At 51.8% G+C, this 23,309-nt stretch overlaps 1 protein-coding gene and 1 pseudogene across 1 annotated transcript in view; one reads left to right on the plus strand and one right to left on the minus strand.

Annotated features, from left to right (window-relative positions):
• MPPED1 (metallophosphoesterase domain containing 1) overlaps positions 1–23,309 on the plus strand; it is a 62,458-nt gene that overhangs the window by 12,809 nt on the left and 26,340 nt on the right. The window lies entirely within an intron of this gene.
• Positions 13,477–13,577, minus strand: LOC122225706 (annotated as a pseudogene).

Raw genomic sequence — 23,309 nt, forward strand, 5'->3', positions numbered from 1 at the left:
CTGCCCCGCCCAGTAGGGCAGCGTTGGCCTCTCTTCCCTCTGGACCCAGAGCTCCCCGTTCAGATCCTGGTGGTGGCAGGGCATTATCTGTGGCTTCATGCCCCTGTTTCCCACCTAGACCATCAGCGCCTGGAGGGCAGGGCTGAGCCTCATCCCCAGCACCAGGCGGCACTTGGCCCAGGGTGGGGGTGGGGGGCGGCCAGAGGCTGTGGGCTCGGGATGGATCAGTCACGCTGATGTGCTGTGAGCCGGTCACTGTGTCCCCAGCAGGGCTGTGCACAGCTGACTGTCGTTGGGTGGGAGCAGCTGTAAGTGGGGGCTCTGGGGAGGGCAGGGCGGTCTGCAGGAGGGTGTGAGCTGTGGCTGTTGCAACTCAGAACTTGGGGTGGGTCTGAGAAGACCGAGGGTTGGAGGCTGAGTTGGGGTCTCCACGATGAGGCCAGGAGCTGAGAGGCCAGCAGGGATCTGGACCCAACCAAGGAGGGCCTGGTATTTCAGGTGGCTGTTTGGGGTCCCCCTTGGAGGCCAGGGGTGCCGAGAACAGGAGGAGACGCTGAGCCCCAGCAGCACCCACCTCCCAAGATGCTGGCTGCCGAGGCTGCCGCTGACCCGGGGTCTCAACACCACACGCATCCCGCCCCAGGCGTGAGCACCAGGCTGCCGGCTTCCATTGGCGACCTTGCCTTGAAGGACTGATTCACATAGGGTCACCAGGCTCGCTCTCTGTGACCAGCAGGTGCCAGGCTGGCCTCCTCAGCCCTGGCCTCTGCAGCCCTCACTCCCACCCCCTAGCTTTGGTGGCCTCAGACCCCTGCATGGGCCCCGGAGGCCACAGGCCAGTTGTTCCCTCCCCTCCCCTCCCCTCCCCTCCCCTCCTGGCTTCTCCACCCTCCCCCCTGCCCCCACCCCCCCGGGCTGGACACCGCCCAGCTAACTTGGGTTCTCCCGCAGCAGTCTCCACACCACCGTCCTCTCCGCACTGCCCCATGCCCGTCTCCTTTTGCTCCTTGTCTTGCCCCTGCCCGCTGAAGCCTTGGTTCTTTCCAGATGACAGTCAGTCCGGCCCCCAGCTCCTGCTGCCGCCCAGACACCCGCCCCGCCTTTCCACACTTAGCTTTCCCTTTGAGATCCAGCTGGTGTATTGTTCACTCTTCTCAGAAGACACTTCCTCCTGGCTGTCCACCAGAATTTCAGACTCGTTCTGTCCCAAACCTGCGTGCATCCCCCCAGCGTGCCCTCTCCCTTCCCTCTGAGGCCGGTATCAGCTGTCACTGTTATTCTGACCTTGCTGCTGTCTGCCTGCCCCCTTCACCTGCTTATATTACCTGCTGAGCCACCGTGGGCCCCCAGGCGGGCCGGCCAGCCAGGCTCGCCTTCCGCCTGCCGGATCCTGTGAACCCCTAGAGGGTGGAGATAGTGGCCCGGTCAGCGAGGGTCCTCAGAGCCCCGCCCCCGCTGGCCCTGAGGGCTGCCGGGCAGGTGTTGGCTGAATAAAGCGTGGAGACGTCTGACAAGCATAAGATGTGCCAGTTAATTAAGTGGCACTACCCTTAGCAGAATCAGGCAGGGGAGGAAGATGGGGGCCTGGTAATGGAGTATTTGGAAGTTATAATTAACTTTTTACTGGGGCCCTAGCATGAAACGAGATATAAGACAATATAAAAGGGGTCCAAGGATTTAGTTAAATAGAGCTGGGTCTCCTGCAAGGAAACCCTTAATTAAAGTCTGTGAGGGAGGAAGGGAGAGGAAGGGAAATGGGGAAATCATTCCACGGCGGTGTTTTTGGTTCTCGCCTCATCTGCCACAGTGTTGAAGGCCCGAGGGCCGCAGGGGTTCGGCCGCAGAAGTGGGCCGCCCGCAGCCTTGTGCCTCTTTGCGATGTAGCCCAGGAGCCCGCGGGATGGCTGCAGGTGGAGGTGAGGGGCCCCGGAACGCGCAGGGCGCCGGCCCTCCCCACGCAGGAGCTGGAGGGTGCCCCCAGGCACAGGGATTGTTAGGGCCTGCGGGAAAAGATGGGCTCCCGTGCGGCTGGAGGGTCCCCACCCCCAACCCTGCCCACACCGCTCAACCACTTGCCTTCCCGCGGCAGCCACGTCCCAGGTTCTGACTGTTCCCTGATCTCCGGTCTGCCCTTCCTGGCGGGGTAGCCGCCCTTCACGTGGAAGGCTGAGCTGTCCCCATCCGCCGCCCTCAGCTCTGTCCCCGGCAGCGTGTGTGAGCACGAGACCCTGCTTTTGTCTTATCCCTTTAACTTTTTGACCTCCGTCCTTCCCGCCTCTCCCCACCAAACATTTCTCATCTGTGTGCGTGTCACCTGCTTGCCACGCCTGGGCCGTGACCGTGGCGCGTCTCATGTTTTGCATGCAAGGCTGCAGAGACGGCCCCTGCAGAGATAGTACACGGAGCCCCTGCACCGTCCCCGGTCCCAGGGCACCCCGCTGCGGAGCAGGACCCTTCCTGGGTCCCCCCGGCATCGGCAGCGTGCTCTGCAGGCAGCAGAGCTCTCCCACTGTCCAGCACTGTGCGGACAGGGCACAGGCGAGGAGCTCTGCCGGTGTGGCCGGGATCCCCAGGGGTGGAAGCAGCTCAGCTCCTCGGGGACGGGCCTCACCCTGATCTGTGGACAGGACCCGCAGCCTCTTCAACCAGAGCAGGGGATAGAGAACGGCAGTCGGGGCTCCTGGGGCCCGCCTCTGGCTCTGCCCTGAACCAATTGGGTGACCTCGCTTTCCCCCCGCTGAGAGTCCGACCTCCATAAAATGTGACATGTGGACCATGTGTTAACGAGGGCCGCCCCGGTGCTCTTGCTTGGCTGTGCGGGCGTTGTCCGGGGAGCAGTGCCCCAGGCCCACGTTCCTCCTGGCCTCTGGGCCCCGGTGGGTTGGGCGAGGGTCTGCTTCTCCTGCTGGGCTGTGACCGTGGGAGCATGGGGGAGGGGTCCACACTCACCCCGCTCAATACAGGTGTCAGGAGCCCACTACATTCGCTGGCTCGGTGTTGGGGGTTCAGGGATGTCCAACCGCGGGTGTGGTTCCTGCCCGAGGGGCCTGAGGCAGGGACGGCTTATAAAGATTAAACAGAGTAAAGAGACAAGATCATTTTGGTGATTAGATCAGTAAATCAGGTCAGCAAACAGGGCGAGGTGAGAGTGACTGGGGCAGGGGTTTATCTGACATAAGGTGGTCCAGGAAGCCCCCTCTGAGAGGGTCCTGCGCTGAGAAGAACCCAGTTCTGAATTGCCTGGAGGGTAGCCAGAGGCCCTCAGGGCTGAGCACAGTGGCCCTGGAGGCCAGGGAGGAGGCCCGGTCCTGCTGGCCAGCAGCTGGGGCGAGGACGTGGGTTTTATTCTAAGTGTTAAAGTGGCCAGTGGGGCAGAGCCAGGGGAAGGACATGGTCTGACTCAGTGTTTTGAAAGACTCCTTTGGCTGCTGGGTGAGCTGGGCTGCGGCTACTGGGGCACCAGGAGAGACTTTACAGGTGTCCTTGAGAGGCGAGGGGAGCCGGGACTGGACCTGGGGGTGGCCGAGGGCACAGTGCAAAGTACAGGGTTCGGCCGCATTTTGGAGATGACATCAACAGGGTTTGCTGATGGGAGGTGGGGGTGGAGGGTGAGGCGGGTCACTGACCTGGTGTCCACGGAGCCCGGCAGGCCTGGCTTAGGAGGGCGCTCAACCCGTATTTGTTAAGCAAAGGAAGAAAAAGAAAGAGAAATTTTATCATGTGGTCACATCAGTCAAAATGTGCAGGGGCGCCTGAGTGGCTCAGGTGGTTGAGCTGTTGTCTGAAGTCAGTTGTCTGACTTCAGCTCAGGTCATGATCTCGCGGTTTGTGAGTTCGAGCCCCGCGTCGGGCTCTGTGCTGATGGCTCGGAGCCTGGAGCCTCCTTCAGATTCTGTGTCTCCCTCTCTCTCTGCCCCTCCCCCGCTCTGTCCCTCTCTTTCTCTCTCTGTCAAAAATACATACACATTAAGAAGAAAGGGTCCTTTTTTTTTTTTTTTTTTAAAGATCTTACAGGGATTATCTAACGTGGATTCCGGTTCCGTTCCTCATTAGTTGGATATAATTGGCCCGATTCAGACATTTCCAGAAACCTGTTATTCTTGCAAAGACTCAAGACTGAATATTTTTTTTTTAACGTTTATTTATTTTTGAGACAGAGAGAGACAGAGCATGAATGGGGGAGGGTCAGAGAGAGGGAGACACAGAATCCGAAACAGGCTCCGGCTCTGAGCCGTCAGCACAGGGGCCCGACGCGGGGCTCGAACTCACGGACTGCGAGATTGTGACCCGAGCCGAAGTCGGCGCTCAACCCCACTGAGCCACCCAGGCGCCCCAAGACTGAATATTTAATGCAAAATTTTTCTTTGACTTCGGTCCCTATTTCTGGCAGCTCCCTGGTCAGGAGCCTGGATGGTGCCCGAGGAATTTGGTTGTAGATAGCACAGTGGCCAAAGTGAGGGATGAGCAGGTGCTTTCCCAGGGGCAAGATTGATGCCCAGATTTAAAAAAAATGGGTGAACAGTGCAGCACAAATTTGGTGTTCATTTAAAAAATTAATTTTTTATACTCATCAAAAAAAAAAAAAAAATCTTCACAAAGCCAAAGCGTGTTTTAGGGGCTAAAAGAGAGAAAATTAACTTCTAATGAAGGTGAAAGAATCTAGAATTTCTAGCTGTGGTCAAATGATCTTGGCTAGGCATAATTGCAGTGTTTTCGTATTAACATATAACCAACCTCCTTGAGAAGTGTGGTTAAGTGCAAATTATCTATCTGCAACAGAATGGCTTTGGAAATGAATGAGACCCACTGGGGTGTGTGTGTGTGTGTGTGTGTGTGTGTGTGTGTGTATTGTTTTTTAAAATGTTTATTTGTTTATTTGGAGAGAGAGAGAGAGAGAGAGGAAAAGGCAGAGAGAGGGGAAGAGAGAATCCCAAGCAGGCTCTGTACCGTTACTGCAGAACCCAATTTGGGGCTCGAACCTCATGAACAGGAAGCTCATGACCTGAACTGAAGTCAGATGCTTAACCGACTGAGCCACCCAAGTGCCCTGCATGTGTATATTTCAAACATGTTTTGCAAGACCATCATCCTAAAAATCTCTGCCTTAAGTTAAAAACAACAGCAAAAAATTTATGCTTAAGGTATAGAAGCACATCTCTGAAAGGCCTGGGGTCTCTGAGATTTCTTCCTTCATTTCATTTTGTTATTCTGGGGGATTTTATGCTTGCTTATTTATATCCCTGTTTGTGCCGAAAGATTTGAGATGATTTATAGAAGCAGTAAGGATAGTAAAATGGTAACACATCACTGATAAATGAAAAGCCAAGATTTAAAAAAAAGAAAGAAATTAGAGTAGTTCAAAAGGAGAGCCTAGAATATCAGCATGCAGGGCTAGATGGACCCTGTGAGCTGGAAGTAGGAGCCTGAGCTTCCTGAGGGCCAAAGTGAAAAGGGTGATGCATTTGGTAAATGGCTTTGATAATTGGAAGGAGGAAATCTTCAAGCCACTCTGACTGATCCACACTCTGTGTCATGTCGGGCATCCGTCTCACTCAGCTGTGAGTGTCTTAAAGGCCAGACTTGTGTCCCTGTCATTTCTATGTAGGAGGATCTTGGGAAAGATTTTTGTATTTGAATAATACCAATGAATATTTGTTTGGTGTTTCCTGTATATTAAACCTGTCCGTTTCTGCCATTCATTGTGTGCCCCAGCCCCTGCTTGGGATTGATTGAAGTTTGTTTTTTTCCCCTCTACTGGTTTGGAAATTCTACATTCTTTTTCAATTTGTTTAGTGGCTGCTCATAAATTTTTAATATGCATATCTGACTTAACTCAATCTAAAATTAATCGATGTCTGCATTCTTCCCTGAAGGTCCCTGGAACGCACCCACCCCATCCCCTCTTGCTGCGATCTTATGTATCTTTGTTGTCTGGTGTCTCACTTCTAATTTGTTTATAAGCCTGCCCTGAAGTATTCGTCATCATGATTATTAATAATAATCTTTTCCAGTTTACACTTGATTGTTTACTCAACGTATGTTTGCTGAGCACTTGGTATGTGCTGGGCATGATCCTGGGCACTGGGGATGCTGCAGCGAACAAACAGAAGACAGGCCATGGATAAAGAGAGCTGTAGTGTGTTGGAGAGTCAGAATAAGGGGTCAGGGCAGGACCCGATGAAGTGACATTTGAGCAAAGTGCCGAACGGGGGGCAGCCAGTTAGGGAGAGCATTCTGGGCAGGGGCAGCAGCTTCGAGTCAGCAGTGCTGGTGGCACCTTTGAGGGCCACTGGGCAGGCATGGCTGGATTGCCACGGAGGGCCCGAGGGAGTGAGTGAGTGGGAGAAGCGGAGGCTGGATAGGGGACGCGAACCAAGTAGGAAGGTCAGGAGGCTTCACGTAGGAAGTGGGCGTTGAGGGAGACCTTGGCATCTGAGCGGCGTTTGGTCAGGTGAAGGGTGGGTTCAGGCCTTCCAGCTCGAAGGGGCAGGCTAACCAAGGGTCTGAGGCTGGAGCTCTGACTTGCCGTTGGTTTGCAGTCATTCACTCCCTCAAGAAACACGTACTTGTGTTGTCCTAGACCCTGTGCTAGACGCAAAACAAACAAGATTTCTACTGAAGAGACATGTAAATGAGAAAACACCATGACATGATGCCTGACATGGTAACCTGTGATCGAGTTAGACCCATGGAGGTTTAATTCACAGCTCACCTGCCTGCCAGGTATGGGACCATGGGCAACGGACTTACCTGGGTCTCAGGTCCCCATCTGCACAATGGATCCTCCCAGACTGGAGGAAGTGTGGAGGAAGGATGATGTGTTAACAACCACATGGGCTCAGAGGCTTTGCTGGGTTTCCCTCCATGACCCTTCGCTTCACCCTGCGGTGCATCTTCACTCCTTAGTGCCCGTTCGAGGCTGCAGAACCGTTGGAGGGAATTGTTGGTTAGTAGAGAAATACTGGCTCGGTCATTCAAAAGCTGAGGAGGCAAGATTTTCTTGCTGGTATGCTTCTTTCCTTTTTTTCTACCAGCTTGGAGCGATGTGTTTGGATGTGAAATAAGCCTGTGGGTTTTTTAAAATGTCATTTTCATGCTGGACTTCATTCCAAAACAGGAATAGTCCACCGCTCGAACATCCTGGCTAGCACAGAAATGAAATATTCTGTCCCCGTGTGCACACAAACCTCTGAAATGTCTGGAAGATCCCACCATTTCTCTGTCCGCACCTTCCCCCGCATGCCTCCTGCACCTGGGCTCAGCATAGACTTTGTCGGAAGCTCTGTGTCTGGTTTCGTTTGGAGACTGTGATCACCACTTAGAGAGGGCGTGGAAACTGCCCTGCCCCCACTGCTGTCGTTATCACAGAGCTGCCCCTTCTCATGGGGCATCTCCCTGCCGGGTCTCTCCCAGAATCCTGACAGCCAGCCCTTCTCAGACTTCAGGTGCGTGAGAAGCTCCTGGAGGGCGAGTCTGGGTAAAATGTGGGTCCCAGCTTGGTAGATGTGGATGGGCTGGAGATTCCACATTTCTTACAAGCTCCCAGGCGGTGAGTAGTCAGGCCCTAGACCAGTGTGGTCCAGTATGGTAGCCACTTGGCCTCATGTGGGTATTGAGCACTAGAAATGTGGTTAGTGTGACCGAGAAGCTGACTGTTGTGTTTTATTTCATTGTGATTAATTCGAACTTAAATAGCTATGGGGGGTTCATCACCATCGTATGGGACAACACAGCTAGACAGCCCCTTGAGGTGTTAGTGTCTCTACAGGAGAAACTGAGCTCAAGGAAGTGAAGAGCTTGCCCAAGACCTTAACAGCAAATAAAAGTGGGATCAGGATTCTCACTCAAGGTCTGTTCTCTTTCTTAAATTTGTAGTATTTTTCAATACCTAAGGTGACCTTTTTTTTTTTTTTTTAAATATGGGAACTTCTCCTATGTATCCAGAAAACCCTGGCCTTTTCAATTAGCAAATCACTCCTTTTCAAGACTGTTTTGATATTCGTGGTCATGAGTAACACTTTATAGCATCGGGGCCAGCCAAATAAAGTCATGTTGAAGTTGCTGACAGGATGTGAGAATTTGTCCGACACCCTACGTGTCATATTCGGAAAAACACATTTTGCTACAAAGACTCATTTCCAAGTCTCATGGGGGCTTACCAATAATGCCTTCCTCTGGATGGCACTTTACAGTTCAAAAACACTTTACAGTCTAAAGGTGTTTTCATGTTGTTTGCTCACTTCTCCCCCGCGACAAAAAGCCCACGTTCTTTGTAATGTTGTCCCCACTTTGCAGATGAGGAGACAGAGACCCAGTGCAGGGATGTGGTTTCCTGGAGGTCGCCCCACGTCCTGGCTTTCAGAGGTCACCTTCTCAGACCTTCCCTGGATTGGTCAGCTTCCCCACCCCGATGCTTTCTGTCCAGCTCGCCCGCCTGGCTTTATTTTTTTCATATCAAGTATCCCCACCTGACCTGGTACTTACTTGTTTATTCCTTTGTTGCCAACATCGCACGGGGCCCACCACTCAAAGGCGGGGATCTTGTTGGTCTCATGCATGCCTGAACTTCAGCACCACAGACAGCACCCCCAGTTGGCACTTCATATTTATTATTTATAAATTAAATCAAATTCCTAACAGGAGAAAGGAGCCAGTGGGAAGGATGGATGCTGCCTTTGGAGCAGGCGGATCCCCTCCCTGGCCCTGACCAGCCACATGCCTGCTGGGCAACCTTGACGTAGTTATTCCTCTTATGCCTCAGTGTATTCATCCAAAAGTGAGGTACCAGGTAGGACGATGCCCTTTCTTTGTAGAGCTATTGTGAGGATTGAGTAAGGCATTGCAGTTGGGATCCTGCTTAGTTAAGCATGTGGGTCCAGAGAGATCCCAGGGGTTTGGATCCTGGCTCCATTCTTCCCATGGGCATGTTATGTCTTCTCTCTGAGCCTCAGTTTGCTCATGTGTAAAAGGGATCTAATATTGACAGAGCTCAGTAAGGCAGGGGGTGATCTGGGCTCAACATGGGACCTGGCACAGGACAATCACATCATATATTCAGCTACTTTTTTTTTTACTTCGAGAGAGAGAGGAGAGGGGGGAGAATCTTAAGCAGCTGCACGCTCAGCACGGAGTCCCACATAGGGCTCAATCTGATGACCCTGGGATCATGACCTCAGCCGAAATCAAGAGTCAGACACTCAACCGACTGAGCCACCAAGTGCTCTTCAGCTACTATTTTTGTTGTAGCTATTTTATGAATGCATCTAAAGTGCCTGGCACAAAGTAGATACTAAGCTGATGGGAGCCTTAATTGTTATTATTAATATCTCCAAGGATGCCGCCTTTTTTTTTTTTTTACAATCAGATGTTTAAGAGTTAGGATTTAGTTCTTTGAAATTTGTTTTAAAAGGAAAGCAGATTTTTTTTTAAGCGTATAGGTTTGTTTTTTTGATTTCTCTTAAGAAGAAGACGAATTTCACACCTTTCTGAGTGTGCACGATGCAAATGAAGATCTGAGACTCACCGAAGGCCGTTTGGAGCTAATTCTGGGCTGGTTTGACAGCCACGACACTGAAGGGGAAGCATCGAGCTGACAAAACGGGGCTCTCTTTGGTAATGTCCCAACCTCTCCAAATAGTCACTTTCCAGACTAACATTTGTCAGATTGGTGTTCTAAAGAATAGTTTGTGTTCATTGATCCGGCTCTGTCCCCTTCCTGCCTAGCACTCTTCACTGATTCCTTGCTGTGTCCTGGGTAAAGTCCAGACTTTTGCCTCGTAGGGGAGGCCCACTGTGGTTGTGATCCCAGTTGTCCCTCCCAGGCCTGCTTCCACCTGCTTTGCCCGCCCTGGGCTTCTGAGCAACTGACAAACACCTAGCAGGTGGATTTTGTCACCTCCAAGCATTTGCTTGTGTGAGGGGCTCTTCCTAGGATGCCCTTCTACCCTGGGAACCTATTCATTCTACTCTATTCATCTGTGATACCTGTTTCTATGATTATCTCTCTCACCCACCGTTTCAGAGCCCCTCCCTTGCTCCTAGTCAGGGAAAGGAAAACTTAGTGCTGTATCGTCCCCTATGGCTAGGTATCACCCCTGCTACAGATCCCAAATTATTTGCCTGTATCTTTCCCACACTGGAGGGCAGGAGAAGGGGCTGTGTTGCGACGTCTCTGTTCCCAGTCCCCAGCACTTATTAGGGCCAAGGAAAAGGATTGTGGAATCCAAGAATGAATAAACTGATTCTACTTTAGTGCATCTTAACAACCAAAATGTCTTTTTAGCTTCAAAATGCTTGGTTTTATGAAGAAATACTTTAAAACTAGGAACCTTTAGTCTTCGTCATTTTTGAATACCTATTTCAGTGGCTACAGCAAAGAACATTGCTTTGGGCCATATTTTCCCCTCTTTAAAAGGGTTGTTTATAGCCAGAAGGCACCTGTGGAACCTTTTCGAAAGGACCCGGTAGCCATGCCTTTAATCCAGGCTGTCAAACCCTAGGTGAAATCTGTGCTGGGAATGGTTACGCAGGTAAGGTGGGGGCTTCTTGTACCAAAACTTCTCAGCTAGGACTTTTTGATGCGGGGGGAGAGGGGGTGATGATGAGGGGGCCAAGGTTCTGGATGGCCACTTAGGCTTTTCACCTCTAAACCATGATGACCTCTGAAATTCTAAAATTGTTTGTATCTAAGATTAGAATGATTGGGTTCTAAAGTTCTGAAAACCCCACTTCTAGCATTCTGAGTTCCCAAGAACCTACGGTTCTACCTGCTCATAATTCTAGTTGTTTGGGATTCAGGGTCCTTGGCGTTTTTCTTCTGAGATTAAAAAAAATTGTGGTAAAATATACATAATACTTATCATTTTAACATTTTTTAAAGAACGTGTGCAGTTCAGTGGCATTAAGGACATTCGCACTGCTGTGCAACCATGACTACCATCCGTTTCCAGAACTTTCTCATTTTGTAAAATTGAAACTCCATCCCTATTAGACTGTAAATCCCCATATTCCCTTCCCTCCCCCAGCCTCAGGCAGCTACCATTCGACTTTCTGTCTCTATGAATTCGATTACTCTAGGTACCTCATATAAGGAGAATCACACAGTGTTTGCCCTTTGGTGACCGGCTTATTTCATTGAACATGCCTTCAAGGTTCACGCATGTGTCGGAATGAACATCCTTCCTTTTTAAGGCTGAACAGTATTCCATGGTGTGGATATACCATATTGTACTTGTCTGTTCGTCTATCAATGGACACTTGAGTTGTATCCACATTTTGGCTACTGTGAATAATGCTGTTACGAACGTGGGTAAGCAAATATCTCTCTGAGACCCTGATTTCAGTTCTTTGGGGCATATGCCCAGAAGTGGAGTTGCTGAACCATATGCTAGTTCTGTGATCTTTAATTTTTCAGGGAATCACCATCCTGTTTTCCATAGTGGCTGCTCCATTTTATATTCCCGCCAACAGTGCCCAATGGTTCCCATTTCTCCACATCTTCACCCATACCTGTTGTTTTCTGTTGTCTGTGTGTGTGTGTGTGTGTGTGTGTGTGTGTGTGTGTGTGTATTTTGTAATAGCCACCCTAACAGATGTGCTCATTGGCCATTTGTATGTCTTCCTTGGAGAAGTGTTTTTTTCAAGTCCTTTGCCCACGTTTTTCTTGCTGTTGAGTTCCAGAGTTCTTTATATGTTCTAGATATCAACCCCTTATCAGAAGTATAATTTGTGGGGTGCCTGCGTGGCTCAGTTGGTGAAGCATCCGACTTTGGCTCAGGTCATGTTCTCACAGCTTGTGAGTTCAAGCCCCACGTTGGGCTCTGTGCTGACAGTTCAGAGCCTGGAGCCTGCTCCCTCTCCCTCTTTGCCCCTCCTCTCTCTCTCTCTCTCAAAAATAAATAAACATTAAAAAAATTTAGAAATATAATTTGCAAATATTCTCCCCCCCCCCATTTTGTGGGCTGCCTTTTCACTCTGTTGATGGTGTCCTGTGATATACAGAAGTTTTTAATTTAGAAGTTATTTTTTTTCTTGTTGTCTGTACCTTTGGTGTTGTATTCAAGAAATCAATTGGCAAATCTGATGTCATGAAGCATTGCCCTGTTTTCTTTTGAGGATTTTGTAATTTTAGCTCTTTTAGGTTTTTGTTGCTTTTTGATTAATTTGATTAATTTTTGTACGTAGTGTAAGGTAAGAGTCCATCTTTGTTCTTTTGCATGCAGATAGCCAGTTTTCCCAGAACCACATGTTGGGAAGACTGTTGTTTCCCCCGACTGAGTGGTCTTCGCACATTTGTTGAAAATCATTTGACCATATATGTGAAGATTTATTTCTGGGCTGTCTATTCTATTCCATTGATAGATGTCTGTATTTATGTTGGTACCATACTGTTTAATCACCGTAGCTTTTTAGTCAGTTATGAAATCAGGAAATGTTTGACTTCCAACTTTGTTTTTCTTTTTCAAGATTATTTTGGCGATTCAGGGTCCCTTGAGATTCCATATGAACTTTAGGATGGGTTTTCTCCTTCTGCAAGAAACGTCATTGGGGTTTTGGTAGGGATTGCGTTGAGTCTGTAGATTGCTTTGGGTAGTATTGATATCTTAACAATATGAAGCTTTCCAATTCATGAACATGGGATGCCTTTTTATCTCTTGGTGACTTAAGTCTCTTTCACCAAATGCTTTGTAGTTTTCAACATACAAATCTTTTTCCTCTGGTTAAGCTAATTCCTAAGTATTTTGTTCTTTTGGATGCTATTGCAAATGGGATTATTTTTGGATTGATTATTAGTGTATAGAAAGACAACTGAGTTTTTGCACCTGGTTTTTGTATCCTGCATCTTTGCTGCGTTCATTTAATTTGTTCTAACGTCTATACTGCTTTTTAAAATTGTCCTCAAAGGCTGTTTACAGTGTCCACAAGATCTTCTCCAAAGCATTGTGCTATTTGAAATAAAGTCATTCAGAGCTCCTCATAACAGGAGCGACCTTGTGAGGACTTAAATATATGGCAGTAGTCTTTTTTTGGAGGAATATTTGATTTAAAAAACTCTGGCACGTGTAATACGTGTTGATTGTGACAGAGAGGGGGATGTTCACTTCTCTGCTTATCAATTGTGTAGTTTTGTAACCGCACTGAGCCCCAGTTTCTATATCTGTCAAACATGGTGCCCGTTTTGTGAGGCTGTTATTGTGAGTGACAAACAGGGATGAGGGGGCTTGTCTCAGGCTCTCAGCAGGTGACATCTGTGACGTCATTAATGGCTGCCTGACCTGCCCGGGGAAGGAGCTGCTTGGCCAGATCACCTGCTGTGGAACCTGCTGCCAGAGTCATCCCAGCACTTAGATGCTCAGAATATCAGAGGAATCAACCAGTTAAGATTTTCTGCCTGTTTTGTCTTGTTTTTTTTTTTTTTAATGCCTTTTTGTTTTTTTATTTTTTTCGTTTACGTCCACGTTAGTTAGCATACAGCGCAACAATGGCTTCACGACTTTGTGTGTCGTCCTTGCCCAGGGGCCGCGCTAATCTTCCCCGAGTCGTTCCAGTTTTAGTGTATGTGCTGCCGAAGCAAGCACCTGTTTTGTCTTTTAGTTGGTCTTAACTATGTTTTGGTTTGATTTGGTTCTAGGTTTGGAACAACAGGCAGAGCAACTGAGAGGCCAGGCTGCCCCTGGGGAGAACTAGGAAGTGGTCAAGGGGTGCCCGGCCTCCTGTTGCCTTCTTATTTAATTAAAGTCGTATTTGTGTTAAGGCAATACGCACACACAGTTAGTCACAGTGTGCCGTGAGGCTGACCAGCAGTCTCGATTTCCATTTCCCATATAGATCTGGTGGCTTTTATTGCCAGGTGCCTCTAAGTAACAACTTTTATTGCTATTTTTTATTTTTTAATTTATATATATATATTTATGCTTATTTATTTTTGAGAGAGACAGAGACGGAGTGTGAGCGGGGGAGGGGCAGAGAGAAAGGGAGACAGAATCCGAAGCAGGCTCCAGGCTCCGAGCTGTCAGCCCAGAGCCCGATGCCGGGCTCGAACTCACAAACTGTGAGATCATGACCTGAGCCCAAGTCGGACACTTAACCACTGAGCCACCCAGGCGCCCCTCCTTTTTCAATTTTTTGATGTTACTTTTTAATTTCTTAAAATTAAAAAATGGTGATTTAGACTTAGCCTCTCCACCCGTATACACACATCTCTTCTGTCCTTTTTTATTTACTTATTTTGAGAGAGAGAGAGATAGAGAGAGAGAGAGCACGTGAGTGGGGGAAGAGCAGACAGAGAGAGGGAGAGAGAGAATCCCAAGCAGGCTCTGTGCCATCAGCACAGGGCTGGACGTGGGGCTTGAATTCATGAGCTGTGAGATCACGACTTGAGCTGAAATCAAGAGTTGGTCACTTAACTGAGCCACCGAGGCGCCCCTCTTCTCCTGTCCTTTTAATAGCGTTTTAAGACAGTTTTAGGTTCACTATTTGTTGTGCAACTTACTGTTTTTCCTAAAGTCGTTAATTGTTTTGTTTTCTTGCTTGTTTTCCTGTGTCCCCACCGTGGGTCATCCCCGTGTCCTGCCGAGTTTTAAATGCCCCTCAGCTGAGGAGCGGGCCCGCCTCGGATTCTGTGTCTCCCTCTCTCTCTGCCCCTCCCCCGCTTATGCTCTGTCTCTCTTTCTCTCTCAAAAATAAAAAAAAAACAACATTAATTTTTAAAAAAAAATTTATTTTATTTTTTTAAATTTTGAGCCAGAGGAAGACACAGAATCTGAAGCAGGCTCCAGGCTCCAAGCTATCAGCACAGAGCCCGCTGCAGGGCTTGAACCCATGAACCGCGAGATCTTGGCCTGAGCCGAAGTCGGACGCTTAACCGACTGAGCCACCCAGGCGCCCCTTGTGCAGCCTTTTTAATGGAACAAACTTTGTCCTCTAATCTGGGACATTTTCTCGTATTATTATATTTTTTAAAATTTCCCTCTTCTCTTTTATCTCTGATCTCTCCCTCTACAACTCAAACAACTGATTTTTGTATCTTTTCTCGCCTGGTACTCAGGTCCCTGTCTTTCTGTTTCTGTCTCTGGGAGAGTTTCTCAAATTTAGCTTCCCACTCTTTGCCCAAATTTGAGAAACTCTGCTAAGATTTTCTTTCTTCTGTGAAGAACACCCCGGTAGAATTTCACGGGTGCCCTATCTTCTATTATCTTACCAAGGGCGTTAATTATATAGTAAGTCATTTCTCCTGTGTCAGCCCCATTTTCCCCAATTTCCTTTCCTCTGGTCGTTTTGGTCTCTAGCTGTGTTCAGCCTGAAGGTTTTCCTCCGAGGTCTGGCGGTCCTGTGTGTTTATGCGTCTGAAAGCTGTGCGTGCAGGGCAGTGGCTTGCCGTGACGGGGACCCGGCCGTCTCTTTGGGGGAACCCCCTATGCTCTGTCTTTTTCCCCAGAGAGGGGTTCCCTCTTTGCAAGCCTGGCTCCCGGAATTTGAGAGCTGAGTGGGGAAGGGGCCTGGGCTCTCCAAAGTCCCCACGTTTATGCTTTCAGTGTTCAGCCCTTACCTTGCTGTCCATCTTCCCTGGGGCCTGATGGTCCCTAAATGAGATTCTTCTGAGCTGTTTATTTTCCCTTGAGACTAAACTCCCTCTTTCTGTGGAGATTGGGAGGGAGGGAGGGGCGGGTGGGCTGAACGCGTGTGTTAAGAGAGAGCCCCAGCCCCGCCTGCTCCCACGGGTGCTAGGTCAGACCACACACCTGGGTCTGCATCCCTGAGCCGCCTGGGACTCTGGCCACAGCCGGGTCTGCTTCCTGGGGTCCCCTCCCCTCCCCTCCCCTCCCCGCCTCTCCCCAACCCCCTCCCAAGACTTTGGTTTCAGTTTTGTCTGCTCAGCCAGGCCAGTCCACTCGTCCGTCCCTCCAACTCCCAAACCTTTGGAGGGTCGTGCCTTTTTGATTCCTTTACCGTTGATTTCATGGGATGTCAGCAGCAAGGAGAGGAACGTGGGCCTTGCAAATGCCCGTGCTGTGCAAGTGCCCGTTTGGTCCTGCTGTCTTACCCTGTGACACCCCCCTGGGGAGCTCCCATCCCAGCCTCGTTCCCACACCCGCCTGGCGGGTCTCAGCTGAAAGGGCTCGCAGGGTTCATGACCTGCACGTCACGTCGTCATGGAAGAGAAGGGGTATCAGGCCTCAGCCCGGGTCTGGTGAGGTTGAGGCAGAGCTGAGGCCGAACCTAGGCCTCCTGGCCTCCAGTCCGGGGCCCTTCCCACGGCCCCGCCCTGGGCCTTGGTGCCCACGGACTCCTGACGTCTGTTGAGTGAACACCACGACTTGTGGAGGCCGCCACGTGATAGGCTGGTCTGCGCCTTAACGACCGTTAGTCCCATTCACGGTAATTAGCTTAACCTTCTAGAACATCCTTAGAGGATTGGTTGGGAGGCCTTAGGTGAGCCATTGACCCCTCTGAGCCTCATCATCTGCCCTAGGTGGATGATGATACCTTGTGGGGTCAGTGAATGTGTGTGACGACCTACCTGCCTGTACTAGTCCCGTGCCGGGCAGGTCCCCGCCCGGCAGGGTGCCCAGGCTGGTGGGGGATACGAGAGCACCGGCTGAACAGGGCTGGGAGCCCTGGGCGTTGGGGAACCCCCATCCCCCTGCCCTGGTTGGGAGCAAGAGGGTGTTCCTGGCAGGCCTCTTGGAGGAAGCGGCACTTGGGCTGACTGTGTAGGGTGAGCGGGATTGGAGTGGCCTCAGAAGGAAGGGCGAGGAGGGGGTCCTGGGTGGATGGGACAGCAGGAGCAAATGTCAGGAAGCCTTCGGCAGCCCAGGGGCGCTGGGGCAGGGCAGGGCAGGGCAGGGCTGGGGGTGTTGCACAAGGTGAGGTCAGAGCACTGACAGGGCCTGGCCTGGAGGGGGCGCCATAGCCTCAAGCGCCAGGCCTTACCAGCTTGGTCCCCGGCTGAGGCCCCGGCGTTTGCTGAACACCTTTGTGCAAGTGTGTTCTTCCGGGCTGGGACTTCCGGGGAGGTTCCTGTGAGACCTTTCCGGCTGCGTTCGCTCTCGTTCTGGGGAGGAGAAACAAGAAACTCTTCGGTTGTCCTTTCCAGTCTCCAGTCACCTGGGCTCTGCAGTAACAGTGCCAACAAGCACTTAAAGAGGATTAGGACCGAATATTCCCGTTTTTAAAACATCTCCCAGGAAAAACAAATGTTTGGAAGTTAAGCATTTTGGCTATTAGGATGGAACAGAGGAAAAATTGCATTTGCCTTTTAAATATGGGGGCCGGTGCTGAGTTGTGGATCCAGAACCCTCGCAAACGCTGGACCACGCGGGCCGGGCAGGCTGGGGTCCGCCTGAGGGTCCGCGCGGCGCCTGCGGTCCTGGGACGCGTCCTTCCCGCCCTGGGTGTCTCCACACCCAGCTCTGGGCAGGCCGGCCTGCCAGCGTGACCCCAGGCAGGGGACCTGACCTCCCTAGCCTCCTTTTTTCATCTTGACCTTCCCGGCGAACATTTCTGGGCCGCGTCGTAGAACACAGTGTTTGCTCCTCCTGACGGCCCTGGAAGGCAGTGGTCGTGCTGTTATACGGGTTGTATTCACGTGCCTGTAATCTGTATTCTGATGCTTTGACATCTTGGGACCTTGCTGAGCCCGGAGGGAGGGTCCTCCCAGAGTCAAGTGATTCTAGAGATAGTGAAGGACCCACTTTTGAGCGTGCCTTTCTTTTTCCTTTTTTAAAAAAAATTCCTTTTAATGTTTATTCATTTTTGAGAGAGGGAGAGAGAGGGAGCATGAGTAGGGGAGGGGCAGAGAGAGAGGGAGACACAGAATGTGAAGTAGGCTCTAGGCTCTGAGCTGTCAGCACAGAGCCCGACGCGGGGCTCGAACCCACAAACCGTGAGATCATGACCTGAGCCGAAATCGGACGCATAATCGACTGAGCCCCCCAGGCACCCCTGAGCGTGCCTTTCATATACAAACCAACCAACCCAGAGCTCCTGCCCACCCCCCACTGCCTCCTTTATAGGCCCTCATGCTCTCAGCCCCCTATCCCCTGACCCAGTCACCCTAGGGGCAGCCCCTGTCCCCCAGGGCCTGCCAGAATTGTTCAAACTAGCCAATCCTAAACTTGCTTCCCCCTGTCTTTTCCCTTGGAAACCACAACAAAGGCTCCGGTCCAGGTTTCTTTTTTACTTCCTCTGCCTCCTGACCGGCCCTGGCTTCCCCGTGTGGCCGGGTGTGGCCCTGAACGCCACCTGTGTCTAGGGATCTGCGAGTATAGACTTCCTTACGACAGTCATTTCCACGTGTGCGTGTCTTACTATACCCGATTAAAACAAACCTTTACATGCCTTCCTACTGTGATTGTTGCAAGAATCCTAAGCATTCTTCTTACAGATGAGGATACTGAGGCTCCAAGAAGCAAGAGTTTTCACCCCAGGCCAGACAGCCAGTAGGTGGAAAAGGGATTCGGGCGTTTTTGGCTCTGCGGCGTGCACCCCTAACCACTGTGCTTTACTGCCTCTCACCTGGGGAGGTAGGAGCGTCTAGAAGCACTGAATGTAAATTGCCTATTACACTGCCTAGCACCGGAAAATGCTCACAGCAGGGCAGCAAGACACAAATTTTGCAGGCACAGCCCATGTGTGTGTTCCTGTGCCTCGGCTCTGGCCACTGGCCCAGGCCCGTGTCTGCAGACCTCTCCAGTCAGTTCTGGAGAATTCCCCGTCTCCTCGAACTGCCAGCCCACGTCCTCTGTGTGTGCTTGGCTGTGTGATTCCATCACCGGCATTAACGCGCCCGAGCTGTGTCGAGACCCACGGGGGGCTCAAAGCTGAGTTGGGGAGCCTGCCCCATCCCGGTGTTATTCTAGACCGGGCGCCATACCGAGAAGCCTGCTAACGTGAGTCTCCCAGACATTGGCAAGTGTTTAAACACAGAACTGACAAGGATGCGCTGAAAATGCAATCAGAGATCGTTACGCCGTCTCTTTATTCCATCCCCCTGTGCTGTGTTCCGTGAGATGGGAATGGGCGGGAAAAGCCGTAAGTGGGCATTTTCCTGATTGTTGCCGCATTTAGAGCGCACTAAAACTCCGCCGGGCTCAATGCGCCACTCCGGGAATGGCATAGATTACAGAGAAGCGTGCACAGATCTTGTTGAATTTAACAGATGACGCAGTTTGGAGGCAACACTTTCTGTTCAACGGGATGGGTAAGTGTTAGCGATAAAGAATCGTAACCTTTCGGAAGGAGCGTAATCTTGGAAGCGCAAGAAGCAGAGGTTTTGATGGGTGTCCCTCCGCGAGCCCCAGACGCCGCGCACACTTGCTCCGTGTGGCTTCTGTTCGCGGATGCGTTTCTACTTGGGTATATACGGCAAATGGAAAGTTAAAACGGGATGGTCGTCCACTGGTGCTCAGCTGATTCGTAACCTAATGGTCTTTTTACCCCCATGACTAGCAAATGCCAGGGTCTTAAATCATCTGGCCGGAGGAAAGGAAGCATTTGGGGAAGATGGTCGAACGTTGTTGTGCAGGATATAAAGGTATGACAATGTCCCACAGTCCTGGAGGCGGGGGAAATAGGGCCGGTTTCCAGGAGGACTTGGGGCTTCTCAGAGATCGGGTTGGCCCCGGATCTAACCTGCCCCTCGAGGCCACGCTCCGCTTCTCTCAAAGTCCACAGCTTATCGGGCACGTGGCCCCAGAGGCTGGTTTGGCTGCTGATTGGCAGTCTCGAGGTGCAAACCCCGGCCGTCCGCTGTCTCGCTGTGTGACCTCAGGCAGTCGCCTTCCCCTCTCTGAACTTCATTCTCCTCCTCTGTCCACTAAGCGGTGTGGACTAGTCACTACCGGGACCGACCTCGTGACTCAGTCTTGTTCCCCAGAGTGTCCCCGACGGTGTCTCACCAGGGTCTAGAACAGGGCTCCTGCTGGATCAGAGCTTGTGGACAGCTGACCAGGGCATGGGGTGGTGTTACAACAGGCCCCAGGGAAGGAAGCGAGTGTGTGGCCTGATGGGCTTTTGGGATAGGCTGACTGGATTCTTTGCTTCTGTTGGGCTGATGAGGGGAGGTGAGTAGGAAAAAGCACTTGGACCCATCTGTCCCCTCTCTTCACCAGGCCAGCATGGCCGCCCCGACACCTGCCCGGAGGACACCTCCCTCTCCTGCGGCTCAGGCACCTCTGGCACCTTGTCAGGCGCCGGGGAGGCCCCCCTGCATGCCAGCCCGCTTCTTTGCTGCCAGGAAGGACAGCAGCAAGAAGGGACAAAGGGAAGAGCATTAATTTCCTCTGTGTGCTGACGACTTTGTATTCATCACATCTTTTTACCTACAAAGCCCCTGCAAATTAATCAGTCCCTAAACGCCCCCCTCCTTCACTGCACAGATAAAGAGCGGGGAGCTGACGCCACGCAAGAAAGCCTGTCATGATTGGTCATTGGGCGTTTTATCCGGTCAGGTTGTGAGAGCTGCAGGATGATGTGACCACCTGAAAGCTAATGCAGCCTCAGGCTGTAACAACAGAGGTAGCAGTTCTAGAACAGAGGAGGGGACTTCTCCACACTCCTCCAGGATGGTCAGGCTGTTCCAGAGCCTTGGTTCTGGCTCCCCTAGCGAGAGAGCAGATCCATCTGGAGAAGGCAGTGCGCACGATAGTTTGGGGGGCCAGGTCAAGATGAGTTTTGATGAGGCCGAGCCACAGGGTGTATCACGTGTCCAGCGTCCTCTGTGGTGACGAGTCACTTTATTATTGATTTGTGTAAACTTAGGCAACCTCGCCGAGCCCGGCTCTTCCCAGATGCAAAATGGGGATACCTACACTTGAGCGTCTGTGAACGTCATACACAGCCGGCGAATCGCCAGGTTCAGGTGGCCGTCCAGACAGATGTGTCTGTGGCTGGGCCTCCAGCTCAGAGGGGCACGGCGCCCGCTTTGCAGGGAAGGGAGAGCCCGGACGGGATTTGAGGGTACCGTGCAGCCTCTCGTGGCTCCTTTCCCCACCTGGCTTTGTGTACAGGAGCCTTGTCCCCCCATCTCCCACCCACTCTTCCCTGGGAGGGGAGAAGCCTCAGTTCCCTCCTCTGCTGAGGTGGGAGGACGAGGGGAGAGCTGACAGCTTCGTGCTCACTCCCCGATCCCCGGTAGTCGGGAGCCGCGGAGACAAATGAAACCATGCAGTTGGAACACCCCCAAGCCGGAGACATGACATAAATACGTGAGTGTGGCTCGGGCTCCCCCGGCCGGGGCGACGCCGAGGTGGGACGGTGGGATGGACGGGTGACGTGAAGCGGAAACGTAGAGAATCCGAGCTTGAAGGCGGCAGGCTGAGTCCACCTCTTGTCCCCCGACTGCAGGGTGGAGAGGGGGTCCGTGAGGGCCCCCAGCTGACTCTGCGGCCCAGTGGCCTTGAAGGACTCAGGAGCCGCTGACCCAGAGGTGTGGGGTCAGCTGGACCGACACCCGGTGTCACCTCCCCTGCTCACCTGCTGTGGGACCTGGGCAGGTTCTTGGCCTCGGAGCCGTAGCTACAGGGTGTATCTCGGAAGGTTCCGGGGGATCAGAGGGACCAGCCTTTCCCCAGCTGCTCAGGCCCCTGCGAACCTCCTCCCTCCCTGCTGGCAGCTGGAGCAGGGCCACCGAGGTTCTCTGCTCCCTGTCATCCTGTGGTGCTTCCTTTGCCAAACTTCTACTGGGACCCGCCGGGCACGAGGGGAGTGAGGCCAACACGTCTACTCCTGTGCTCCTGGGGCTCTCCGGCTTTGGGGAACAAGCAGATACTCGGCACCCCTGGGCCGGCCCAGCAGGGTGGGCCGTGATAAAAGTAGGCTGGGAGGCAGAGGGCCTGGAGAGCCCGTCCCCCGCCTGACTGGTGGCACTGAGGGACAAGGGCCAGGCCTGTTCCCTGCAAGTCTCCAGGGATGCGGCGAGGGCCAGAAGCCAGGTGCCTGCCGGGAGTGGGCAGGACTTCCAATGAGTGACGTGGGCTGAGTGTAGGGACTGGGGCAAACGGACATCTACTTTCTGCCTAAGGGAGGCACAGATCCGCAGCATTTGACTGGGCCAGGATCATGAAATGTGCAAATCGATTGGTCGACTGTTAGAAAACAAAGAATGGCATTTTACTGGGAATTTTTCAAGGGTGTGTGTGTGTGTGTGTGTGTGTGTGTGTGTGTGTGTGTTTTATGTTGGCAACAAATTCAAGTAAAAAAGTTACGGCAAACAACACGTGTCTGTGGGCAGGTCTGGCCTGCAAACTCTGGCCCCGGGAAAGCTGCCTGTGAATATCATGTGAGTATCCTGTGTTGTGATCTCTGTTCCCTCCCTTCTGAAATCCCAGAACAGTTTTGCGAGGTCGGCATTCTTCTTCCCACCGTACAGGTGAGGAAACTGAGGCACACAGCTGGTTAGTGACAGAGCTGGTCTGTCATCGTCTCGGGGCCTCCCTGAGTTGAGAAACACCGAAGAGGAGAAAACACTCTTTTCTCAAGCTTGTGAAGAATTCTGGGGTGGCTGGTGAGAAGTGTGAGCAGATTGTGGTTTTCTGCCAGTTTTTCAGAAAACACTTCTGGCTTCCCCTCTTCCCGCCCCCCGTGGCTGTGCTGGGAATCAGGCGGCCTTCGAACAGCCACAGAGCTCAAGGCTAGACAGGATTTGTGTGTCCCAGTTTCCGGGGTGGGGTGGGGACGTGGAGAAGGAAGTTTCTAACCGGGTTCTGGACTGTTCTGTTTCCTCGCGATTAGAATATAATAATTGTAGGTACAGTACCTGAAACATTGTTGTTGTTCATTATGATGGTGATTTATCGTTTGCCATGAGACTCACTCTGCCCCTTCCTGGACCTCACACAGGCCTGGGCAGACACACTTCTCCCTAAAAGGCCTATGGGAAGTCGGGTCTGACCACAGGTCGACCACATGTGATCCAACATTGTGGGTGTCAGTTCTCAAGGCAAATAGTCCTTAGGATTTGGGGCATTTTTTGGAATTGGGTTCATGACAAAACACTCAGACAGCAGAGGACATAGGGTTTCATGTCACAACCAAGGGGGGGAAGGCCCTGCTGTTCCTGGACTGTGGTCCCCCCTGGAGAGCCAGTCACAGGGAAGGAACTCTGCGGAGCCTGGCGGGGGGAGGCACAGAGATCCTTAGCCCCCAGGAAGGGGCATGCCCCAGGCACACCCACCTTGATCAGAGGGGAAACTGAGGCTCAGAGAGGTTAAGTGACTTGCTCAGATGACGGTTGATGGAGCCGGGATTTGAGCCGAGGTCAGCTGGCCCCAAAACTAAGCACTTTACCCTGTGTCTGCTCTTGTGGGGGT

This window comes from Panthera leo, chromosome B4, assembly GCF_018350215.1.
Source record: "Panthera leo isolate Ple1 chromosome B4, P.leo_Ple1_pat1.1, whole genome shotgun sequence".
NCBI classification, from domain to species: domain Eukaryota; kingdom Metazoa; phylum Chordata; class Mammalia; order Carnivora; family Felidae; genus Panthera; species Panthera leo.